Source organism: Arachis stenosperma, chromosome 7, assembly GCF_014773155.1.
Source record: "Arachis stenosperma cultivar V10309 chromosome 7, arast.V10309.gnm1.PFL2, whole genome shotgun sequence".
Lineage (NCBI taxonomy): Eukaryota > Viridiplantae > Streptophyta > Magnoliopsida > Fabales > Fabaceae > Arachis > Arachis stenosperma.
The window spans coordinates 10,709,321-10,732,921 of record NC_080383.1 but is presented as its reverse complement, the minus strand read 5'-3'; the positions used below and the strand labels follow the sequence as shown (position 1 = coordinate 10,732,921).

The window sequence follows — 23,601 nt, the reverse complement described above, 5'->3', positions numbered from 1 at the left end:
ACCTAACAGTAGTGTGGTTTCCTAGTAGAAGGCAAGTGTTTGAAGAAATTATTGAATAAATTAAAATAGAAAATAAAAGGTATTGCAATGTTGTTAGGATTTTTTATAATTGATGAAAAGAAAAGAAAAAATAATTCATAATGATAGTAATAATTGTTGGGATGGAAGCTTAATGACAAGCCACGGAGGTCGTATGGTGGCAAGTGTCTCCGGGAGAGAGAAGAAGAATTAAAAAGAATAAGAAGGAGAGATAACGACTTAGAAAAGAGAAGAGATGCTTACACTCTCTTCTCTTCTATAGGATGTAATCCTTTAGTTTTGTAGGTATTTTTTTGCTTCTTTCGCTCTTTCTTGCTGTCACAATTTCAGGGGCATTAGTCACGTATTCATTTTTTTTAACAGCGTTATTTTCATTCTCATTATCATAATCTTCCCATTGTACTAGTATTTGACCCATTTGCACATCATTACCTTTTCCATAAGAATCAACCTTGTCCTCAAGGTTGAAAGCTGAAAAAGCATTCATAATATATGAAGCATCCTCCTAAGTAGCTTCTGAACTATGAGTGTTTTGCCATTGGATCAAAAATTGAGGAGTAGATTCTTGACCCTTTATTATAGTTCATTTTGTCAATACTTTCTGAGAATGCAAAATTGGACCAGTTTCAAAAGTTTCCTTAGGAAATGACAGATATCAATAGTTTAAATCATTATGAAACTTCTTGAGGATCGAAACATAAAAAATGGGATGAATCCGCGAATGCTCAGGTAAGTCCAGCTTATAGGCAACGTGTCCCACCTTTTCAAGCACTGTAAAGGGACCGAAATATCAGAGGTCTAATTTCTGGTTCTTCCTCAATCCAGGTTAGTGTTGTCGATATGGTTGTATCTTAACCAACACTTTCTCTCCGGGCTCGAAATTAACATTTTGACGTCTTTTATCTGCCTAAGACTTCATATAAGCCTGTGAGTTTTACAATGAAGTCTTAAGTCTATTCAGAAGTGAGTCTCTTTCAGACAATAATTGCTGTAACTGTAGAGGATCAATAGGCGAGCGTTCATACCGAGCAACTCCCAGTGGGTCATGACTATACAATGCCTTAAAATGAGACATGTCAATGATCCTATGATGATTGATGTTATACCAAAACTCAGCCCATGGTAAGTGTTTGCTCTAGGTTTTAGGATGATCAAAAGAGAAACAACAGAGATACATTTTCACACATCTCTATTCACCACTTCACTCTGGCCATCTGTGGTAGGATGATAAGCTGAACTCATGGCTAGAACAATACCTTGCAACATGAATAGATGTTGCCAAAAAGTACTGATGAAGACTTTGTCTCGATCTGAATCAATGGATTTAGGCATATCATGAAATTTAACAATATTAGCAACAAAGCATCAACCATACTTTTACTAGAAAAATCAGTCTTTAACATCATAAAATGAGTATATTTTGTCAAATGATCAACTACAACTAATATCATAGTAAAGCCATTGGAAGGTGGAAGGGCTGTGATAAAATCCATTGAAATATCATCCCAAACCTGTTGTGGTATCAGCAGAGGTTGCAATAGCCCACTGGTGGACGAAATTGTGATTCATACTTAAATTGTTGTTCGAAATTGATTGTCCAAGGTAATGGCCCCAAAGACTTGGTGCTCAATACCATGGTCCAAACATAATTTCACAACTTCGCTCAACTAACCAGCAAGTGCACTGGGTCGTCCAAGTAATACCTTATGTGAGTAAGGGTCGATCCCACGGAGATTGTTGGTATGAAGCAAGCTATGGTCATCTTGTAAATCTCAGTTAGGTGGATAATAAATGTTATGAAGTTTTCGAATAATAAATAAAACAGAAAATAAAGATAGAGTTACTCATGTAATTCAATGGTGGGAATTTTAGATAAGTGTGTGGAGGTGCTTGTCCCTGTTGGATCTCTGCTTTCCTACTGTCTTCCTTCAATCCTTCTTATTCCTTTCCATGGCAACATGTATGTAGGGCATCACTGTTGTCATTGGCTACATCCCATCCTCTCAGTGAAAAAGGTCCAAATGCTCTGTCACGGCACGACTAATCATCTGTCGGTTCTCGATCATGTTGGAATAGAATCCCTTGATTCTTTTGCGTTTGTCATCACGCCCAACAATCGCGAGTTTGAAGCTCGTCACAGTCATTCAATCCCGGAATCCTACTCGAAATACCACAGACAAGGTTTAGACTTTCTGGATTCTCATGAATGCCGCCATCAATCTAGCTTATACCATGAAGATTCTGATTAAGGAATCCAAGAGATATGCGCCCGGTCTAAGGTAGAATGGAAGTGGTTGTCAGTCACGCGTTCATAGGTGAGAATGCTGATGAGTGTCACGGATCATCACATTTATCATGTTGAAGTGCAACGAATATCTTAGAATAAGAACAAGCGGAATTGAATAGAAAATAGTAGTAATTGCATTGAAACTTGAGGTACAGCAGAGCTCCACACCCTTAATCTATGGTGTGTAGAAACTCCACCGTTGAAAATACATAAGTGATAGTGGTCCAGGCATGGCCGAATGGCCAGCCCCCAAAATATGATGTGAATTCAAAAATAAAGGAGAAGGACCCCTAATACAATAGTAAAATGTTCTATTTATACTAGACTAGCTACTAGGGTTTACAGAAGTAAGTAATTGATGCAGAAATCCACTTCCGGGGCCCACTTGGTGTGTGCTTGGGCTGAGCTTGAACTTTACACGAGCTGAGGCTTCTTTTGGAGTTGAACGCCAAGTTGTAATGTGTTTTTGGCGTTCTACTCTGGTTCGTGACGTGTTTCTAGCGTTTGACTCCAGAATGCAGCATGGAACTGGCGTTAAGCGCCAGTTTACATCATCTAATCACGAATAAAGTATAGACAATTATATATTGATGGAAAGCTCTGGATGTCTACTTTCCAACGCCGTTAAGATCGCGCCATTTGGAGTTATGTAGCTCCAGAAAATTCATTTCGAGTGCAGGGAGGTCAGAATCCAATAGCATCAGCAGTCCTTTGTCAGCCTTTTATCAGAGTTTTGCTCAGGTCCCTCAATTTCAGCCAGAAATTACCTGAAATCATAGAAAATCACACAAACTCATAGTAAAGTCCAGAAATGTGAATTTAGCATAAAAACTAATGAAAACATCCCTAAAAGTAGCTACATCCTACTAAAAACTACCTAAAAACAATGCCAAAAAGCGTATAAATTATCCGCTCATCACAACATCAAACTTAAATTGTTGCTTGTCCCCAAGCAACTGAAAATCAATTAGGATAAAAAGAAGAAAATATACTATAAATCCCAAAATATCAATGAATATTAATTCTAATTAGATGAGCGGGACTTGTAGCTTTTTGCTTCTGAACAGTTTTGGCATCTCACTTTCTCCTTTTAAGTTTAAAATGATTGGCATCTATAGGAACTTAGAATTTCAGATAGTGTTATTGATTCTCCTAGTTAAGTTTGTTGATTCTTGAACACAGCTACTTTTATGAGTCTTGGCCGTGGCCCTAAGAACTTTGTTTTTCAGTATTACCACCGGATACATAAATGCCACAGACACATAACTAGGTGAACCTTTTCAGATTGTGACTCAGCTTTGCTAAAGTCCCTGTTAGAGGTGTCCAGAGCTCTTAAGCACACTCTTTTTGCTTTGGATCACGACTTTAACCACTCAGTCTCAAGCTTTTCACTTGGACCTGCATGCCACAAGCACATGGTTAGGGACAGCTTAATTTAGCCACTTAGGCTTGGATTTTATTTCCTTGGGCCCTCCTATCCATTGATGCTCAAAGCCTTGGATCCTTTTTACCCTTGCCTTTTGGTTTTAAGGGCTATTGGCTTTTTCTACTTGCTTTTCTCTTTTTCTTTCTATTTGTTTTTCGCCACTTTTCTTTTTTTTTCGCAAGCTTTTGCTTTTTCACTGCTTTTTCTTGCTTCAAGAATCAATTTTCATGATTTTTTAGATTGTCAATAACATTCTCTTTGTTCATCATTCTTTCAAGAGCCAATAATTTTAACATTCATAAACAACAAGATCAAAATTATGCACTGTTCAAGCATTCATTCAGAAAACAAAAAGTATTGTCACCACATCAATATAATTAAACTAAATTCAAGGATAATTTTGAAATTCATGTACTTCTTGTTATTTTGAATTAGAAACATTTTTCATTTAAGAGAGGTGAAGGATTCATGGAATTATTTATAGCCTTAAGACATAGTTACTAAATACTAATGATCATGTAACAGAGACACAAACATAGATAGACATTTAACATAAAGAAACCGAAAAGCAAAAAAAATTAAGAACAAGGAATGAGTCCACCTTAGTGATGGTGGCGCTTTCTTCTTGAAGAACCAATGATGTCCTTGAGTTCTTCTGTGTCTCTTCCTTGCCTTTGTTGCTCCTCCCTATTGCTCTTTGATCTTCTCTAATTTCATGGAGAATGATGGAGTGCTCTTGATGTTCCACCCTTAATTGATCCATATTGTAACTCAAATCTTCAAGAGAATTGTTGAGCTGTTCCCAATAGTTGTTGGGAGGAAAGTGCATCCCTTGAGGCATCTCCGGGATTTCTTAGTGATGGGCTTCCTCGTGTGTCTCTTGGGTTCCATGAGTGGGCTCTCTTGTTTGCTCCATCTTTTTCTTAGTGATGGGCTTGTCCTCCTCAACGGGGATGTCTCCTTCTATGATGACTCCAGCTGAGTAACATAGATGGCAAATAAGATGAGGAAAAGCTAGCCTTGCCAAGGTAGAGGGCTTTTCGGCTATTTTGTAGAATTCAAGGGAGATGACTTCATGAACTTCTACTTCCTCTCCATTCATGATGCTATGAATCATGCTGGCCCGATCCACAGTAACTTCAGATCGGTTGCTAGTGGGGATGATGGAGCGTTGGATGAACTCCAACCATTCTCTAGCCACAGGCTTGAGGTCCAGTCTTCTTAGTTGAACCGGCTTGCCTTTGGAGTCTCTTTTCCATTGAGCTCCTTCAACACATATGTCCCTAAGGACTTGGTCCAACCTTTGATCAAAGTTGACCCTTCTTGTGTAGGGGTGTGCATCTCCTTGCATCATGGGCAAGTTGAATGCCAACCTCACATTTTCTGGACTAAAATCTAAGTATTTCCCCCGAACCATTGTAAGATAGTTCTTTGGATTCGAGTTCATACTTTGATCATGGTTCCTAGTGATCCATGCATTGGCATAGAACTCTTGAACCATCAAGATTCTGACTTGTTGAATGGGGTTGGTCAGAACTTCCCAACTTCTTCTTTGAATCTCATGTCGGATCTCCGGAAACTCATTTTTCTTGAGCTTGAAAGGGACCTCAGGGATCACCTTCTTCTTAGCCACAACATCATAGAAGTAGTCTTGATGGTCTTTGGAGATGAATCTTTCCATCTCCCATGACTCGGAGGTGGAAGCTTTTGTCTTCCCTTTCCCTTTTCTAGAGGTTTCTCCGGCTTTAGGTGCCATCAATGGTAATGGAAAAACAAAAAAATTTTGAAGAATGGTAATGGGTGGAAAAGAAATTTTGAATTTCGAAGGTAGGTGGGGTTTATGGGGAAGAGTGGATGGATGTGAGTGGTGAAGGGGGTAATTGGGAAGAGAGATTTAGGTGATTGGTGAAGGATTTTGGGAAAGAGTGTTTATTGGTAAGAGAGGATGAATGTTGAAAAGAGGGGAGAATATGGTAGGTGGGGATCCTGTGGGGTCCATAGATCCTGAGATGATCCTGTGGGGTCCACAGATCCTGAGGTGTCAAGGATTTACATCCCTGCACCAATTAGGCATGTACAATACCTTTGCATGCAATTCTGGCATTTAAACGTCGAGGTGATGCATGTTCTGGGCGTTCAACGCCCAACTGCAGCATGTTTCTGGCGTTGAACGCCAGTTCCATGCTTGTTTCTGGCGTTCAACGCCAGATCCATACTCTGTTCTGGCGTTGAACGCCAGCCAGATGCTCCTTACTGGCGTTTAAACGCCAGTAAGTTCTTCCTCCAGGGTGTGATTTTTCTTCTGCTGTTTTTGATTATGTTTTTAATTTTAATATTTTTTTCGTGACTCCACATGATCATGAACCTAATAAAACATAAAAGAACAATGAAAATAAAATAAAATTAGATAAATAAAAATTGGGTTGCTTCCTAATAAGCGCTTCTTTAATGTCAATAGCTTGACAGTGGGCTCTCATGGAGCCTCACAGGTGATTAGGTCAATGTTGTATAGTTCCAACACCAAACTTAGAGTTTGGTTGTGGGGATTCAACACCAAACTTAGAGTTTGGTTGTGGCCTCCCAACACCAAACTTAGAGTTTGACTGTGGGGGGGCTCTGTTTGACTCTGTACTGAGAGAAGCTTTTCATGCTTCCTCTCCATTGTTAAAGAAGAAGATCCTTGAGCCTTAAACACAAGGTAGTCCCCATTCAATTGAAGGACTAATTCTTCTCTGTTAACATCTATCACAGCTCCTGCTGTGGCTAGGAAAGGTCTTCCAAGGATGATGCATTCATCCTCCTCCTTCCTAGTGTCTAAGATTATGAAATCAGCAGGGATGTAAAGGCCTTCAACCTTTACCAACACGTGCTCTACCAATCCATAAGCTTGTCTTACTGACTTGTCTGCCATTTGTAATGAGAATAAGGCAGGCTGTACCTCAGTGGTCCCCAGCTTCTCCATTACAGAGAGTGGCATAAGATTTATGCCTGACCCTAGGTCACACAGAGCTTTCTCAAAGGTCATGGTGCCTATGGTACAGGGTATTACGAATTTGCCAGGATCTTGTCTCTTTTGAGGTAAAGTTTGCTGAATCCAGGTATCTAGTTCACTAATGAGCAAGGAAGTTTCACCTTCCCAAGTCTTATTACCAAATAACTTGGCATTCAGTTTCATGATAGCTTCTAGATATTGAGCAACTTGCTCTCCAGTTACATCTTCATCCTCTTCAGAGGAAGAATAGTCTTCAGAGCTCATGAATGGCAGAAGGAGGTTTAATGGAATTTCTATGGTCTCTATATGAGCCTCAGATTCCCTTGGGTCCTCAATAGGAAACTCCTTCTTGCTTGAGAGACGTCCCATGAGATCTTCCTCATTGGGATTCACGTCCTCTCCCTCCTTCTTGCATTCGGCCATGTTGAGTATATCAATGGCCTTGCACTCTCTCTTTGGATTCTCTTCTGTATTGCTTGGGAGAGTACTAGGAGGGGTTTCAGTAACTTTCTTGCTCAGCTGGCCTACTTGTGCCTCCAAATTTCTAATGGAGGATCTTGTTTCACTCATGAAACTTAAAGTGGCCTTAAACAGATCAGAGACTAGATTGGCTAAATTAGAAGTGCTTTGCTCAGGATTCTCTGTCTGTTGCTGAGAAGATGATGAAAAAGGCTTGCTATTGCTGAGCCTAGTTCGTCCACCATTATTAAAGCCTTGTTGAGGCTTTTGTTGATCCATCCATGAGAAATTTGGATGATTTCTCCATGATGAATTATAGGTGTTTCCATAAGGTTCACCCATATAATTTACCTCTGCTATTGCAGGGTTATTAGGATCATAAGCTTCTTCTTCAGAAGATGCCTCTTTAGTACTGTTGGATGCATTTTGCCATCCATTCAGACTTTGGAAAATCATGTTGACTTGCTGAGTCAACATTTTGTTCTGAGCCAATATGGCATTCAGAGCATCACTCTCAAGAATTCTCTTCCTCTGAGGCATCCCACTATTCACGGAATTCCTCTCAGAAGTGTACATGAACTGGTTATTTGCAACCATGTCAATAAGTTCTTGAGCTTCTGCAGGTGTTTTCTTTAGGTGAATGGATCCACCTGCAGAATGGTCCAATGACATCTTAGAGAACTCAGATAGACCATAATAGAATATATCTATCATGGTCCATTCTGAAAACATGTCAGAAGGAGACATCTTTTGGTCATCTGTTTGTATCTTTCCCAAGCTTCATAGAGGGATTCACCATCTTTTTGTTTGAAGGTCTGAACATCCATTCTAAGCTTGCTCAGCTTTTGAGGAGGAAATAATTTAGCCAAGAAGGCCGTGACCAGCTTATCCCAGGAGTCCAGGCTATCCTTATGTTGTGAATCCAACCATGTTCTAGCTCTGTCTCTTATAGCAAAAGGGAAAAGTATGAGCCTGTAGACTTCAGGATCTACTCCATTCATCTTTACAATCTCGCAGATCTACAAGAACTCAGTTAAAAACTGATAGGGATCTTCTGATGGAAGTCCATGAAACTTGCAGTTTTGTTGCATTAGAGCAACTAGTTGAGGTTTCAGCTCAAAATTGTTTACCCCAATGGTAGGGATTGAGATGCTTATTCCATCAAACTTGGAAGTAGGTGTAGTATAATCACTAAGCATCCTCCTTGCATTATTGTTGTTAGGTTCGGCTGCCATCTCCTTCTCTTGTTCGAAAATTTCAGTAAGGTTGTCTCTGGATTGTTGTAATTTGGCTTCTCTTAGTTTCCTCTTCAGAGTCCTTTCAGGTTCAGGGTCAGCCTCAATAAGAATGCCTTTTTCCTTGTTCCTGCTCATATGAAAGAGAAGAGAACAAGAAAAGAAGAGAAGAGGAATCCTCTATGTCACAGTAAAGAGGTTCCTTATTGTTAGTAGAAGAAGAAAGAGAATAAAGAAAGGAGAATCCAAACAGAAGGGTGAGGATAGGGGTAGTGACTTGAGATGAAGAGAGGTAAAGAGAAGTGTTAGTAAATGAATAAATAAATAGGAAAAGATGAGAGAGGGAGAAATTTTCGAAATTAATTTTGAAAAGCAGTTAATGATTTTCAAAAATTAAAGGTGAGATAGAATTAAAATTAAAATTTAAAATAATTAGTTAATTAAAAAGAATTTTGAAAAATAGGGAGATATTTTTAAAAATTAGAGATAGAAAAGTAGTTAGGTGGTTTTGAAAAAGATAAGAAACAAACAAAAAGTCAAATAGTTAGTTGAAAAAGATTTGAAAATCAAATTTGAAAAGATAAGAAGATAAGAAGTTAGAAAAGATATTTTAAAATCAAATTTTTGAAAAAGATAAAATTTTGAAAAAGATATGATAAAAAGATATGATTAAAAAGATATGGTTGGAAAAGATTTAATTTTTAAAATTAAAATTAATTACTAACTAAAAGATAAGATTCTAGAATTTAAAGATTAAACATTTTTTAACAGGTAACAAACTTCAAATTTTTGAATCAATCATATTAATTGTTAGCATAATTTTCGAAAATAAAGATAAAATTAAGAAAAATATTTTTGAAAAATATTTTAAAGAATTTTCGAAAATTAATAAGAAAAATGAAAAAGATTTAATTTTTGAAAAAGTTTTGAAAAGATAAGATTTTTAAAATTGAAATTTTGACTTGACTAACAAGAAAACAACTTATTTTAAAAATTTTTGACCAAGTCAACCCAAAATTTCGAATTTTTTTTTTGAGAGAAATAAGGAAAAGATATATTTTTATTTTTGAAATTTTAATTATGAGAGAGAAAAACATAAAAAATGACTCACAACATGAAAATTATGAATCAAAACATATAATGCATGCAAGAACACTATGAATGTCAAGATGAACACCAAGAACATTTTGAAGATCATGCTGAACATCAAGAACATATTTTTGAAAAATTTTTGATGCAAAGAAAACATGAAAGACACCAAATTTAGAAATCTTTAATGTTTATAAAATATGAATGCAAAGATGCACATGAAAAACAACAAAAGACACAAAGTAAGAAAACATCAAGATCAAACAAGAAGACTTACCAAGAACAACTTGAAGATCATGAAGAACACTATGAATGCATGAATTTTCGAAAATTGTAAGAACAATATGAATATGCAATTGAAACCAAACTTAAAACATGACACAAGACTCAAACAAGAAACACAAAAATATTTTTGATTTTTATAATTTTATGATTTTTTTTGGATTTTCTTTTAATTTTTTTTCGAAAAACATATATAGAACAAAAAAAGAAAATAAGAAATCCAAAATTTTTAATAAGAATTCCAGGAATCCTTCAATATTAGCCTAAAGCTCCAATCCAAGGGTTGGGCATGGCTTAATAGCCAGCCAGCTTTAGAAGATATAAATCAGGCATGTAACAACTGATATTCCAATTAACTTACCTCTATGCTGATGGTTTTGAAGCCTCAATCCAATTGAGTTAGACATGGCTTTACAGCCAGCCAAGCTTTAACATACTTTATGAAACACTAGAATTCATTCTTAAAAATTTTGAATAATTTTTCGAAAACAAAGAAAAAAATTTTGAAAAATATTTTTGAAAACCTTTTGAAAAGAAAAATAAAAAGAAAATTACCTAATCTGAGCAACAAGACGAACCGTCAGTTGTCCATACTCGAACAATCCCCGGCAACGGCGCCAAAACTTGGTGGACGAAATTGTGATTCATACTTAAATTGTTGTTCGAAATTGATTGTCCCAGGTAATGGCCCCAAAGACTTGGTGCTCAATACCATGGTCCAAACATAATTTCACAACTTCGCTCAACTAACCAGCAAGTGCACTGGGTCGTCCAAGTAATACCTTATGTAAGTAAGGGTCGATCCCACGGAGATTGTTGGTATGAAGCAAGCTATGGTCATCTTGTAAATCTCAGTTAGGCGGATAATAAATGTTATGGAGTTTTTGAATAATAAATAAAACAGAAAATAAAGATAGAGTTACTCATGTAATTCAATAGTGGGAATTTCAGATAAGTGTGTGGAGGTGCTTGTCCCTTTTGGATTTCTGCTTTCCTACTATCTTCCTTCAATCCTTCTTATTCCTTTTCATGGCAAGCTGTATGTAGGGCATCACCGTTGTCAATGGCTACATCCCATCCTCTCAGTGAAAAAGGTCCAAATGCTCTGTCACGGCACGACTAATCATCTGTCGGTTCTCGATCATGTTGGAATAGAATCCCTTGATTCTTTTGCGTTTGTCATCACGCCCAACAATCGCGAGTTTGAAGCTCATCACAGTCATTCAATCCCAGAATCCTACTCGGAATACCACAGACAAAGTTTAGACTTTCCGGATTCTCATGAATGCCATCATCAATCTAGCTTATACTACGAAGATTCTGATTAAGGAATCCAAGAGATATGCGCTCATTCTAAGGTAGAACGGAAGTGGTTGTCAGTCACGCGTTCATAGGTGAGAATGCTGATGAGTGTCACGGATCATCACATTCATCATGTTGAAGTGCAACGAATATCTTAGAATAAGAACAAGCGAAATTGAATAGAAAATAGTAGTAATTGCATTGAAACTTGAGGTACAGCAGTGCTCCACACCCTTAATCTATGGTGTGTAGAAACTCCACCGTTGAAAATACATAAGTGATAGTGGTCCAGGCATGGCCGAATGGCCAGCCCCCAAAATATGATGTGAATTCGAAAATAAAGGAGAAGGACCCCTAATACAATAGTAAAATGTTCTATTTATACTAGACTAGCTACTAGGGTTTACAGAAGTAAGTAATTGATGCAGAAATCCACTTCCGGGGCTCACTTAGTGTGTGCTTGGGCTGAGCTTGAACTTTACACGAGTTGAGGCTTCTTTTGGAGTTGAACGCCAAGTTGTAATGTGTTTTTGGCATTCAACTCTGGTTCGTGACGTGTTTCTGGCGTTTGACTCCAGAATGCAGCATGGAACTGGCGTTGAGTGCCAATTTACGTCATCTAATCACGAATAAAGTATGAACTATTATAAATTTCTGGAAAGCTCTGGATGTCTACTTTCCAACGCCATTGAGAGTGCACCATTTGGAGTTATGTAGCTCCAGAAAATTCATTTCGAATGCAGGGAGGTCAGAATCCAACAACATCAGTAGTCCTTTGTCAGCCTTTTATCATAGTTTTGCTCAGGTCCCTCAATTTCAGCCAGAAATTACCTGAAATCACAGAAAATCACACAAACTAATAGTAAAGTCCAGAAATGTGAATTTAGCATAAAACTAATGAAAACATCCCTAAAAGTAGCTAGATCCTACTAAAAACTACCTAAAAATAATGCCAAAAAGCGTATAAATTATCCGCTCATCACCCACCCGAAAGAGTATTTTCACTCTTTACTTGTTGACAAATCAAGTAATGTCGCACAAAGTCCTTAATATCTTTATACATGTGAGGCCAATAAAACTGAGAAGTGATGCGACTTGTTGTGTTAGCGATTCTAGAATGGCCACCCGTTGGTGAGTTATGAAACTCGTGTAAAATCTGAGGAACCAAAGGAGTAGGAATATATAATCGTTCTTTCCAAAACAACTGTTCATTTCTTACAACAATTGGATCTTGTTTGCGTGGATGTGTCACATATTTCTGCATCAACTCAGTGGTCATTGCATCCTCATAAAGCACTTTGCGGAGATCATTTAGCCAAGTATGAAATGGTTTTGACCATGCCATGTTGAATGATCAAGAAAGAGAATCAGCAGCGACATTTTCACGCCTTGGTTTATACTGAATTATGAAGCCATACCCCAAAAATTTTGGAAGCGATGCTTGCTGCTCTAGGGTTTGAAGTGTTTGCTCCATTAACTATTTTAGAGTACGTTGATCAGTTTTGATAGTGAAATGATGGCTCAATAGGTAATGCCGAAACTTGGATAATGCCTCTGTAATCGCATGCAACTCTCTAATATATGTAGATTATTTCTGCATTCGAGAGGACAATTTTTTTGAAAATTAGGCAATGAGATTACCATCTTGAGTTAAAATAGCACTAATAGCAGTGCCTGATGCATCAATTTCCAAACAAAAAGACTTTTGAAAATCTGGCAAAACAAGTACAGGAGAAGTGGTAAGAGCATGTTGCAACTGTTTAAATGCAGACTCAACAACATGTGACCAAAGAAATTTGTCCTTCTTTGTTAAATTAGTAAGTGGAGCCGCAATTGTAGCATATGACTTGAAAAACCAGTGGTAATAACCAGCAAGCTAAGAAAATTAACTTGCCTTTCACCAAAGGAACATTTTGAATACTTAGCAAATAACTTTTCCTTCAAAGAATTTGTAATACAGTCTCCAAATGAGATAAATGAGCAAATTAAGTAGGACTGTAAACCAATATATCATCAAAGAAAACCAAGACAAATTTCCTCAACACATATTGGAAAATAGTGTTCATCAAGCTTTCGAAGGTCGCCGGGGTGTTGGTTAAGCCAAAGGGCATGACTAACCACTCATAATGGCCATGATGAGTTCTAAAAGTAGTTTTATAAGTGTCAGCCAGATTTAGCAAGATTTGATGATAACCAGCCCGAAGATCCAACTTTGAAAAATAAGATGCACCGTGCAATTCATCAAAATTCATCAGCAGTTGGAATGGAAAAAGAGTCTTTAATAGTAATAGAATTTAGTGCTCTATAATCAGTACAAAAATTCCAAGAACTATCTTTCTTCCTAACTAGGAGTACAGGAAAAGAAAAAGGGCTCTTACTAGGCCTAATGATGCCTTCTCATAGCATATCTTTAACCATTGTTTCAATCTGCTCCTTTTGGCTATGTGGATATCTATAAGGCCTCACCTTCACTGGGTTTACCCCTTCTAACAAGGGAATACTATGGCCGTGGCTTTGATTAGGAGGTAAGCCAACCAGTGTTTGAAAAATTTGCCAATAAGATTTGAGAAGTGTAACACCCTACCACACAGAGCTTTACACCTAGGTCGTAAATCAAAGGTGGTAAGGTATCACAAATTCTAAAAACAAAATGCATACATATATAATGGAAGGAATATGATATACTAGGAGCCCGTGAAGAAAAGACATAAGCAAAATCGCATCACACTCGAAAATCGACGATATACGTAAGCAAAGCGATAGAAGAATATATATCTATGACTCAAGGGTTATACATGAAAACACAAGTCTTAACATGGGAAGATAAGGCCGACTAGTTAATATAATACAACCCAAGAAAATAAATATAAACATAAATCCTATTTCTCCACAATCAACCTCTAAGAGGGATATACAAGTTATAAAATACAATAGTGGAGAATATATATATATATATAATCTAGGTGCAAAAATATAAATCCCAAAAGACAGTTTACGCTTCGCATGAGAGAAACCGGCACGCTCAACGAGGTACATCACGTCTTGTACTTGTAAAATAGAAATTCCCGAAACGGGTGAGAACATCATCTCTTTCGGGGTTCTTAGCACGGTTAACAGCTCCAAAGTAGAGACGATGTAAAGACTACACGAATCCTCTAGGCAATCCTAAAACTTCATTAAACAAAGATCCAAGCCTAGAGGTATACTAAACTAGAAAAATAGTAAGGTATGCTAGACCAACTAACTATGCTCATGCACCTCTAGTTTTCACCCGACCTTTCTCTCTCCAATAAACCTCAAGTCCTCCTCAACCTATCTCTTATCAGTTCTTTCACCTTTCACTTATCCTATTTCTTTCAATCTCAAGTTCTCCACATTTCATTTTAGCCTCCATATATACAAGGTCTTATAATAGAATAATAACAGGTAATAAAATTCAAGCACAACCAGATTCAATTACAACAATTATATTAAACAATAATAATCACATAGGCGAGTCACATATATAATAAACACACCCAAATAATGTCACATAGATGCAAATGATGTATGGTTGTCCTATTGACCATGAGCTCACACGTCGGTTATGTTGCCAGACCCGAGTCGGATAAGCAAAATTAAACCACCATCCTTACCCATAGATTCCATAAACAAGCGGGATTATACCACCATCCTTGCTCAGAACACACAAGCGGGATTAAACTACCGTCCTTGCCTCCACAGTAAGCAGGATTAAACCACTATCCTTACTGGGCACCTCGAACAAGCAGGATTATACCACCATCCTTGCTCGTGTTGCATTCACAAATCAATATGCAAGCGGGATTAAACCACCGTCTTTACCCAACACAAAACAATATGCAAGTGCGATCACACCATCATCCTTGCTAAAACAATTCATTAATATGTGATTGGGATAAAACCTCCGTCCTCACTGTATGCGGGATAAAACCACCATCCCTGCACAATAGTTTACGCACTGAACAACAGGATTATACCTCCATCCTTGCCAGGCCAGAAACCCTCACCATATTCTCAGTCACCGCTGCACACATTTCATTCATTCTTAGGATATCATACTCATCCTCATCAATACCTTACTCATAGTTAATCACCATTCATTTTCAATATCAACTCACTAGGCTTCTTTTCTAACTCTCTATTACATTGACGCTAGACTCATAACTCAGCTTACAGGGATTTGGAAGACTCGAAGAGTGGTTTAAAACTCAAAAATACAGTTTTTTTCAAATAGGGTGGTCATGTATACGCATGCCACCCCTCGCATACGCATGACTGTTGAAAATGAAAGGCCGCATATGTGGACCACCTCCCGCATACGTGAGAGTATAAAACAGAAGAGGATCCGTGCGTGTGCATGACATATCATACGTACGCATGATGTGAAAATGGTCATTTTTGGCCTGCGTACACGAGAGTACTTGGCAGTGGCCAATGCTCGCGTCGCGTGACACCTCTGCGTATGTATGTATATTAAAAACTAGAAAAGATTATATGTTGCAAAAATGCAATATTTTTACCAAAACTTTAAATAAGCATAACCATTTTGTTATAAATTATTTTTAAACAATTCTTGAACCATTATAAAGATCATTAGATACATTTTTATAAAAATCTAGTTTCGTTGAATTTTTAATTATGAGGACCGAGTTACGGTCTATCGAAGTTGGGCAAAAACTGTTTTTATCAAATATTACAAAAACATACATTTTTACAAATTCTCAATCCAAACCATACCAAAACCCTTTTCTAAGCATACTCAATACCTATTCACTATTTTCTCACCAATTAACACCTTATCAACAAGTTCAACACAAATATTCCAACTTCTATCAACTATTTAATCTCTCTATCTATTCAATACACAATTAGACAAGTTTTTCACCCAACTAAACTAACATTCATTAAACACAATCAAATCAAATATTAGCAATTATGCAACTTAATATAGCTTACCTCATAAGGGACACCTCACCCCATTACGGTCTTAGGCCCAATTTTTCACAACACATGTATATCCAAAGTTCCCAAAACTCAATGCTAAACCACAAACCCATTGTCAACATACATCATACTCACTATATCTCATTCAACATACCACATTCTCATTATAATTCATGCTCAAACTAAAAAACAATCAAATCTTCAATTCTCAACCACAACCAGCTAATCACAAATACAATCAATACCATTCAATCATATCCTAGAGACAACTAACCTAGGCATTCTCATAACCTTACATAATGCCTAATAGAAACTCAAACTTGTACCTTGAATGTTGGCGGTTTTAACCCTGGAAGCCTTGTAATAACCAAACAAGAGCTCCACACCAAAACAATTCACACCGCTTGATTTACAATCCAACTCCGCACCAATCAACTCAACAATTACGCTATATGATGAGCGGATAATTTATACGCTTTTTGGCATTATTTTTAGGTAGTTTTTAGTAGGATCTAGCTACTTTTAGGGATTTTTATTAGTTTTTATGAAAAATTTACATTTCTGGACTTTACTATGAGTTTGCATATTTTTCTGTGATTTTAGGTATTTTCTGGCTGAAATTGAGGGACCTGAGCAAAAATCTGATTCAGGCTGAAAAAGGACTGCTGATGCTGTTGGATTCTGACCTCCCTGTACTCGAAATGGATTTTCGGGAGCTACAGAACTCCAAATGGCGCGCTCTAAACTGCGTTGGAAAGTAGACATCCAGGGCTTTCCAGCAATATATAATGGTCCATACTTTGTTCGAGCTTAGTTGACGCAAACTGGCATTCAACGCCAGTTCCATGCTGCATTCTAGAGTAAAACGCCAGAAACACGTCACAAACCAGAGTTAAACGCCAAACAGATGTTAAAACTTGGAGTTTAACCCCAAGAGAAGCCTATGCACGTGTAAAGCTCAAGCTCAGCCCAAGCACATAACAAAGTGGGCCCCGGAAGTGGATTTCTGCACTTAGACTTATTTTTTTAAACCCTAGTAGCTAGTCTAGTATAAATAGGACTTTTTACTATTGTAATTTCATCTTGGTATCTATCTTCGAACGTTTAGTTCTTAGACTTTGGAGGCTGGCCATTCAGCCATGCCTGGACCTTGATCACTTATGTATTTTCAACGGTGGAGTTTCTACACACCATAGATTAAGGTGTGGAGCTCTGCTGTACCTCGAGTATTAATCCAATTACTACTATTTTCTATTCAATTCAGCTTATTCTTGTTCTAAGATATTCGCTGCACGTCAACATGATGAATGTGATGGTCCATGACACTCATCATCATTCTCACCTATGAACGCGTGACCGACAACCACTTCCGTTCTACCTTAGATCGAGCGTGTATCTCTTGGATTCCTTAATCAGAATCTTCGTGGTATAAGCTAGAATCCATTGGCAGCATTCTTGAGAATCCAGAAAGTCTAAACCTTGTCTGTGGTATTCCGAGTAGGATTCAGGGATTGAATGACTGTGACGAGCTTCAAACTTGCGATTGTTGGGCGTAGTGACAGACGCAAAAGAATCAATAGATTCTATTCCGACATGATCGAGAACCGACAGATGATTAGCCGTGTTGTGACAAGAGCATTTGGACCATTTTCACTGTGAGGATGGGAAGTAGCCATTGACAACGGTGATGCCCTACATACAGCTTGCCATAGAAAGGAGTAAGAAAGATTGGATGAAAGCAGTAGGAAAGCAGAGATTTAGAAGGAACACAGCATCTCCATACACTTATCTGAAATTCCCACCAATGAATTACATAAGTATTTCTATCTTTATTTCATGCTTTATCTATCTTTATATTCGAAAACCATTATAACCATTTGAATCCGCCTAACTGAGATTTACAAGATGACCATAGCTTACTTCATACCAACAATCTCCGTGGGATCGATCCTTACTCACGTGAGGTATTACTTAGATGACCCAGTGCACTTACTGGTTAGTTGTGCGAAGTTGTGACAAAGTGTGATTCACGTTTGAGAGCTCCAAGTTTATTGGTGCCATTGTTGATTATCACAATTTACGCGCACTAAGTTTTTGGCGCCGTTGCCGGGGATTGTTTGAGTTTGGACAACTGACGGTTCATCTTGTTGCTCAGATTAGGTAATTTTCTTTTCAAAAAGTTTTCAAAAATCTTTCAAAATTTTTCTTCTTTTTCGTTTTTCCAAAAATTATTTTCGAAAAAAAACCAAAAAAAATTATAAAGTCATAAAAACCAAAAAATTTTTTTGTTTCTTGTTTGAGTCTTGAGTCAATTTTTAAGTTTGGTGTCAATTGCATGTTTTAAAAACTTTTGCATTTTTCGAAAATTCATGCATGTGTTCTTCATGATCTTCAAGTTGTTCTTGACAAGTCTTCTTGTTTGATCTTTAAATTTTCTTGTTTTGTGTCTTTTGTTGTTTTTCATATGCATTTTTGCATTCATAGTGTCTAAACATGAAAAATTCTAAGTTTGGTGTCTTGCATGTTTTTCTTTTCTTGAAAATTTTTCAAAAATAAGTCTTGATGTTCATCTTGATCTTCAAAGTGTTCTTGGCGTTCTTCTTGACATTCATAGTGTTCTTTCATGCATCCTGTGTTTTGATTCATAATTTTCATGTTGTGAGTCATTTTTGTGTTTCTCTCTCATCATTAAAAATTCAAAAATAAAAAAATATCGTCTCCTTATTTTACTCCTAAATTTCAAAATCTTTGGGTTGACTTAGTCAAAATTTTTTTAAATAAGTTGTTTCTTGTTAGTCAAGTCAAGATTTCATTTTTAAAAATCCTATCTTTTCAAAATCGTTTTCGAAAATCAAATCTTTTTCATTTTTCTTATTATTTTTCGAAAATATTTTTTTAATTGATTTTCAAAATCTCTTTCTTATCTTTATTTCAAAATTTCGAAAACTTTACTAACAATTAATGTGATTGATTCAAAAATTTGAAGTTTGTTACTTTCTTGTTAAGAAAGGTTCAATCTTTAAATTCTAGAATTATATCTTTTAGTTTCTTGTTAGTCAAGTAATCAATTTTAATTTTTAAAATAAAATCTTTTCCAAAATAAATTTCAATCATATCTTTTTCAATCATATCTTTTCAAAATATCTTTTTCAAAATTAATTTTAAAATCTTTTCTAACTTCTTATCTTTTCAAAATTGATTTTCAAATCTTTTTCAACTAACTAATTGACTTTTTGTTTGTTTTACTATTTCTTATCTTTTCAAAACCACCTAACTAATTTTATCTCTCTAATTTTCGAAAACTCCTCTCCCTTTTTCAAAAATTCTTTTTAATTAACTAATTGTTTCAAATTTTAATTTTAACTGTATTTCTTCTCTCAATTTTCGAAAATCACTAACCAATTTTTCAAAAACAATTTTCGAATTTCTATCTCTCTCTTCTTCTTCTATTTATTTATTTAATTACTAACACTCTTCTCTTCCTCTTAAAAATTCGAACCTTCTCTTCTTCTCTATGTTTGAATTTTTCTCATCCTTCTTGTATTATTTTCTTTTTCTACTCATATAAAGGAATCTCTATACTGTGACATAGAGGATTCCTCTTCTCTCTTTGTTTTCTTCTCTTTCATATGAGCAGGAACAAGGAAAAAGGCATTCTTGTTGAAGCTGATCCTGAACCTGAAAGGACCTTGAAGAGGAAGCTAAGAGCAGCTAAAGCACAGTACTCTAAAGAGGACCCAACTAAAATTTTCGAACAGGAAAAGGAGATAGCAGCCGAAAATAATAACAACAATAATGCAAGAAAGATGCTTGGTGACTTTACTGCACCAAATTCCAAATTACATGGAAGAAGTATCTCAATCCCTGCCATTGGAGCAAACAATTTTGAGCTGAAGCCTCAATTAGTTTCTCTAATGCAACAGAATTGCAAGTTTTTTGGACTTCCATCAGAAGATCCTTTTCAGTTCTTAACTGAATTCTTGCAGATTTGTGATACTGTTAAGACCAATGGGGTTGATCCCGAGGTCTACAGGCTTATGCTTTTCCCTTTTGCTGTAAGAGACAGAGCTAGAGTATGGTTGGACTCTCAACCTAAAGATAGCCTGAACTCTTGGGATAAGCTGGTCACGGCCTTCTTGGCCAAGTTCTTTCCTCCTCAAAAGCTGAGTAAGATTAGAGTGGATGTTCAAACCTTTAAGCAAAAAGATGATGCATCCCTCTATGAAGCTTGGGAAAGATACAAGCAGTTGACCAAAAAGTGTCCTTCTGACATGCTTTCAGAATGGACCATCCTGGATATATTCTATGATGGTCTGTCTGAATTGTCTAAGATGTCATTGGACCATTCTGCAGGTGGATCTATTCACCTGAAGAAAACGCCTGCAGAAGCTCAAGAACTCATTGACATGGTTGCTAATAACCAATTCATGTACACCCCTGAGAGGAATCCTGTGAGTAATGGGACGCCTCAGAGGAAGGGAGTTCTTGAAATTGATGCTCTGAATGCCATATTGGCTCAGAATAAAATGTTGACTCAATAAGTCAACATGATTTCTCAGAGTCTGAATGGATGGGAAAATGCATCCAACAGTACTAAAAAGGCATCTTCTAAAGAAGAAGCTTATGATCCTGAGAACCCTGCAATGGCAGAGGTGAATTACATGGGTGAACCCTATGGGAACACCTATAATTCTTCATGGAGAAATCATCTACATTTCTCATGGAAGGATCAACAAAAGCCTCAACAAGGCTTTAATAATGGTGGAAGAAACTGGCTTAGCAATAGCAAGCCTTTTCCATCATCTTCTCAGCAACAGATAGAGAATTCTGAGCAGAACCCCTCTAGCTTAGCAAACATAGTCTCTAATCTATCTAAGGCCACTTTAAGTTTCATGAATGAAACAAGGTCCTCCATTAGAAATTTGGAGGCACAAGTGGGCCAGCTTAGTAAGAAAATCACTGAAACCCCTCCTAGTACTCTCCCAAGCAATACAGAAGAGAATCCAAAAAGAGAGTACAAGGCCATTGACATATCACAATGGCCGAATCCAAAGAGGAGGAGAAGGACGTAAATCTCAGTGAGGAAGACCTCCTGGGATGTCCTCTGAACAAAAAGGAGTTCCAAACTGAGGAACCTAAGGAATCTAAGGCTCACCTAGAGACCATAGAGATTCCATTGAACCTCCTTTTACCATTCATGAGCTCTGAGAACTATTCTTCCTCTGAAGAGGATGAAGATGTAACTGAAGAGCAAGTTGCTCAATATCTAAGAGCCATCATAAAGCTGAATGCCAAGTTGTTTGGTAATGAGACTTGGGAAGGTGAACCTCCCTTGCTCATTAGTGAACTAGATACATAGGTTCAGCAAACTCTACCTCAAAAGAAACAAGATCCTGTTAAATTCTTGATATCCTGTACCATAGGCACCATGACCTTTAAGAAGGCTCTGTGTGACTTGGGGTCAGGTATAAATCTTATGCAACTCTCTGCAATGGAGAAGCTGGGGATCTTTGAGGTACAAGCTGCAAGAATCTCATTAGAGATGACATACAAGTTAATAAAATAAGCTTATGGATTCGTAGAGGACGTGTTGGTAAAAGTTAAAGGCCTTTACATCCTTGCTGATTTCATAATCTTAGACACTGGGAAGGATGAGAATGAATCCATCATTCTTGGAATACCCTTCCTAGCCACAGCAGGAGCTGTGATTGATGTTGACAGAGGAGAGTTAGTCCTTTAATTGAATGGGGACTACCTTGTGTTTAAAGCTCAAGGTTATCCTTCTGTAAACATGGAGAGGAAGCATGAAAAGCTTCTCTCAATACAGAGTCAAACAAGGCCCCCACAGTCAAACTCTAAGTTTCGTGTTGGGAGGCCACAACCAAACTCTAAGTTTTGTGTTGAACCCCCACATTCAAACTCTAAGTTTGGTGTTGGGAGGTCCCAACAATGCTTTGAACATCTGTGAAGCTCCATGAGAGCTCACTGTCAAGCTATTGACATTAAAGAAGCGCTTATTGGGAGGAAACCCAATTTTTATTTATCTATATTTTCTATTATTCTTTTATGTTTTATTAGGTTCATGATCATGTGGAGTCACAAAACAATTGCTAAAATTAAAAATAGCAGAAGAAATAGCACACCCTGGAGGAAGAGTCTACTGGCGTTTAAACGCCAGTAAGAAGCATCTAGCTGGCGTTCAACGCCAGAACGGAGCATGAATCTGGCGTTGAACATCAGAAACAAGTAGTAGTCTGGTGTTTAAACGCCAGGATTGCACCCTGAGGAAAGCTGGCGTTTAACGCCAGAAACAAGCATTAGGCTGGCGTTAAACGCCAGAAACATGCTACATTTGGGCATTTAATGCCAGAAACAAGCTTCAGTCTGGCGTTAAATGCCAGGATTGCATGCAGAGGGCATTTTACACGCCTAATTGGTGCAAGGATGGTAAATCCTTGACACCTCAGGATTTGTGGACCCCACAGGATTACCTCAGGATCTGTGGACCCCACAGGATCCCCACCTACCTCAACTCACCTTCTCTCTTCTTCACCCAATCCAATAACACTCTTCTCCATACACCCTTCACCAATCACCTCAATCTCTCTTCCCCATCACCTCTTCACCACTCACATCTATCCACTTTTCCCCTTACACCCCACCTACCTTCAAATTCAAAATCTCTTTCCCACCCAAATCCACCCTAAATGACCGAACCCCATTCCCTCTTCCCCAAAAACCCCTCCATCCTTCTTCATTTTCACACAACACAACCCTCTCTTCTCCCCTTTAGCCGAAACCTACACCACTCTCCCTCTCCTCTATCTCTTTTTCTTCTTCATCTATTCTTTCTTCTTTTACTCGAGGACGAGCAACACTCTAAGTTTGGTGTGGTAAAAGCATAGCTTTTTTGTTTTTCCATGACCATTGATGGCACCTAAGGCCAGAGAAACCTCTAGAAAGAGGAAAGGGAAGGCAAAAGCTTCCACCTCCAAGTCATGGGAGATGGAGAGATTCATCTCAAAAGCCCATCAAGACCACTTCTATGAAGTTGTGGCCAAGAAGAAGGTGATCCCTGAGGTCCCTTTCATGCTCAAGAAAAATGAGTATCTGGAGATCTGACATAAAATCCAAAGAAGAGGTTGGGAGGTTCTTACCAACCCCATTCAACAAGTCAAAATCTTAATGGTTCAAGAGTTCTATGTAAACGCATGGATCACTAGGAACCATGATCAAAGCATGGACCCAAACCCAAAGAATTGGCTTACAATAGTTCGGGGAAAATTCTTAGATTTCAGTCCGGAAAATGTAAGCTTGGTGTTCAACTTGCCCATGATGCAAGAAGACGCACGCCCCTACACTAGAAGGGTCAACTTTGATCAAAGGTTGGACCAAGTCCTCATGGACATATGTGTGGAAGGAGCTCAATGGAAAAGAGACTCAAAAGGCAAGCCGGTTCAATTGAGAAGATTGGACCTTAAGCCTGTGGCTAGAGGATGGTTGGAGTTCATCCAACGCTCCATCA

General features: G+C 37.6%; 1 non-coding gene across 1 annotated transcript; it reads left to right on the top strand.

Annotated features, from left to right (window-relative positions):
- Positions 1–7,933: 7,933 nt before the first annotated feature.
- On the top strand, positions 7,934–8,039 carry LOC130942715 (small nucleolar RNA R71). Its single transcript, XR_009071275.1, has one exon. It is a non-coding gene; the product is annotated as a small nucleolar RNA R71 (small nucleolar RNA).
- Positions 8,040–23,601: the final 15,562 nt, after the last annotated feature.